The following is a 3,752-nucleotide window of genomic DNA, read 5'->3' as shown; positions in this document are numbered from 1 at the left end:
AAGTACCATCAAAAATGGCTAATGTGAAAGAGTTGATCTATTTATGCATAATGGGGGGAGGGAAAGTTCATTGAGAGAACAACACTCCCCCTATGTCCATGCCTACACCTAAACTAGACAACAAGTTGAGTGTGGTGGGGGGTGCATGGGTTCAAGTCACATTGCTCGAATCAATGATATTTAGCTCATGCCTTAACTCGCGAAATCTTGCTTCATCCAAGGGCTTCGTGAAAATATCTGCAAGGTTATCATGTGTGTTGACATACTTGAGCTCGATCTCCCCTCGCCTAATGTGATCCCGGATGAAATGATACCGAATCTCAATATGCTTCGTCTTGAAGTGTTGCACCGGATTGAGAGAACTCTTGATGGCACTTTCATTGTCACACCAAAGAGGCACTTTGTCACAAATGACACCGTATTCCTTTAAAGTTTGCCTCATCCATAGTAGTTGTGCACAACAACTACCGGCCGCCACATATTCCACTTCGGTGGACGAGAGAGACACACAACTTTGCTTCCTGGAAGACCAACTTACCAAAGAGCACCCAAGAAACTGGCACCCTCCAGAAGTGGACTTCCTATCCACTTTGTCTCCCGCCCAATCGGAATCCGTAAAACCTTCAAGCTTGAAATTTGCCCCTCTTGGGTACCATAAGCCAAAGTTTGGGGTATGAGCCAAATATAGAAAGATTCGCTTGACCGCCACATAGTGACTTTCCTTTGGTGCGGCTTGAAACCGTGCACACATTACCACACTCAACATGATATCCGGTCTAGATGCACAAAGGTAAAGCAAGGAGCCAATCATGGAGCGATATACCTTTTGATCCACGGCTTGACCATTGGGATCAATGTCAAGTTGGAACTTGGTGGGCATAGGAGTAGTAGCCGGCTTGACATAACTTAGCTTGAATCTCTTTAGCATGTCTTGAGTGTATTTGGCTTGGTTGATGAAGGTTCCTTCTCTTCTTTGTTTGATATCAAAACCAAGGAAGAACTTCAACTCTCCCATCGAAGACATCTTGAACTTGGAGGTCATGAGAGCGGCAAATTCCTCATTGAAAGCTTTGTTAGGGGAACCAAAGATAATATCATCAACATATAGTTGGCATACAAACAACTCCCCTTTGACCTTCTTAGTAAAAAGAGTGGGATCGATTTGTCCTACTTCAAATCCACGATCTTGTAACAACTCGGTAAGGTGGTCATACCATGCACGTGGGGCTTGTTTAAGGCCATAGAGTGCTTATCAAGTTGATACACATGATCCGGGAAGTAGGGGTCCTCGAACCCGGGGGGTTGCTTGACATAGACCAACTCATTAATGGGAGCATTAAGAAAAGCACTTTTCACATCCATTTGTTGCAACTTAAAGTTGTGATGGGAAGCATAAGCAATCAACAAATGAATGGATTCAAGACGAGCAACGGGAGCAAAGGTTTCACCGTAGTCGATACCCTCGACTTGGGAGTAGCCTTGTGCTACCAATCTTGCCTTGTTGCGAATGATGTTCCCATGAGCATCTTGCTTGTTCTTGAAGATCCACTTGGTTCCAATGACGTTGTGGTTCCCCGATGGCCTTGGCACCAATCTCCACACCTTGTTGTACTCGAAGTTGTTGAGTTCTTCATGCATGGCATTGAGCCAATCCGAGTCTTTGAGCGCCTCATAGACCTTTTGGGGTTCAACACAAGAGACAAACGCGTGATGTTCACAATAGTTTGCTAATTGTCTGCGAGTGCTTACCCCCTTTCTTACGCTTCCAACCACATTCTCCATGAGATGGCCTTTGGTGGTGAGTTTGGAAGCAATCTTCGCGGCATGACGCTCTAATTCCTCCTCTGATGTGGAAGGAGGAGGGTTAACTTGATAATCTTGAGCGCCGTCTTGAGCTTGTTCTTGATCTTGAGCTTGCTCATGATCTTGAACTTGCTCGGGGGGAAGAACTTGACCTTGGGCATCATTTAGAGGTTCACCACCATCTTGAGGTTGATCTTGCCCTTGGTCTTGTTCACGAGGTTGAGGGCCTTCACTTTGTTCTTCGGGAGCGTGCGGGCCTTGTGGAGGCGATGGCTCCGCTTGAGTGGAGCATTGTCCTTCTCCTTCGGCCACAAGGGGTTCCTCAATGGGTAGAATATGACCAATCACTACTAGGGAAAAGCCTATACATAGAATTTTATCAGCAGCGCGCTTCAAAATAACTCGCTGCTGCTAACTAGCAGTAGCGCGCACAGACGAAACTCGCTGGTGAGACAAATATAGCAGTAGCGCGTCCTCCCAAAGACGCACTGCTGCTATAATTCCTACGAGGCTGCCGCGAGGCTAGTTATAGCAGCAACGCGTTATATCGATGCGCGCTACTGGTACATAGCATAGTAGCAGCGCATTTGTCAGATAAGCGCTACTGCTAAGTTTCCTAAAAAAATTAGTCCCACCTCGCTCCGTGAAGAGAGTTTCTACCACCTTAAATATGTTACTTCTCAAACTTTGACAAGCTCTTGATCTTCATTGAACTCTATGTGTACAATTTGTGGCTGCAATATGAGTCTTCACCTATTCCTAAACAGGTGAGGACTCATATTGACAAATCAGATTGTACACAAAAAGATCGTTGATGATCAATGTATTTTTGATATATTGAACAAAGTCTATTTTTACATGCTGACACGTAGCAGTAGCGCTTTATTTTGAAAGGCGCTGCTGCTAGATAGTGTTGGGGAACGTAGTAATTTCAAAAAAAATCCTACGCACACGCAAGATCATGGTGATGGCATAGCAACGAGAGGGGAGAGTGTTCGTCCACGTACCCTCGTAGACCGTAAGCGGAAGCGTTATAACAACGCAGTTGATGTAGTCGTACGTCTTCACGATCCGACCGATCCAAGCACCGAACGTACGGCACCTCCAAGTTCAGCACACGTTCAGCTCGATGACGATCCCCGGGCTCCGATCCACCAAAGCTTCGGGGAAGAGTTCCGTCAGCACGACGGCGTGGTGACGATGATGACCGAGGTGGAATATGGTGGAGGGGGGCACCGCACACGGCTAAGGAACGATCCGTAGATCAACTTGTGTCGTTGTCCCTAGAGGTGCCCCCTGCCCCCGTATATAAAGGAGGGAGGGGGCAGGTGCGGCCGGCTAGGAGGGGCGCACCAGGAGGAGTCCTCCTCCCACCGGGAGTAGGACTCCCCCCCTTCCTTGTTGGAGTAGGAGAGAAGGAAAGAGGGGGAGAGGAGGAAGGAAAAGGGGGCTCCACCCCTTGTCCAATTCGGACTAGAAGGGGGCTGCGCACCTCCTTCCTTTCAGCCTCTCTCCTCTATTCCCGTATGGCCCAATAAGGCCCATATACTCCCCGGCGAATTCCCGTAACTCTCCGGTACTCCGAAAAATACCCGAATCACTCGGAACCTTTCCGAACTCCGAATATAGTCGTCCAATATATCGATCTTTACTTCTCGACCATTTCGAGACTCCTCGTCATGTCCCCGATCTCATCCAGGACTCCAAACTCCTTCGGTACATCAAAACTCATAAACTCATAATATAACTATCATCAAAACCTTAAGCGTGCGGACCCTACGGGTTCGAGAACTATGTAGACATGACCTAGAACTATTCTTGGTCAATAACCAATAGCGGAACCTGGATGCCCATATTGGCTCCTACATATTCTACGAAGATCTTTATCGGTCAAACCGCATAACAACATACGTTGTTCCCTTTGTCATCGGTATGTTACTTGCCCGAGA

Source organism: Triticum dicoccoides, chromosome 1B, assembly GCF_002162155.2.
Source record: "Triticum dicoccoides isolate Atlit2015 ecotype Zavitan chromosome 1B, WEW_v2.0, whole genome shotgun sequence".
Lineage (NCBI taxonomy): Eukaryota > Viridiplantae > Streptophyta > Magnoliopsida > Poales > Poaceae > Triticum > Triticum dicoccoides.
This window is presented reverse-complemented; position numbering follows the sequence as displayed.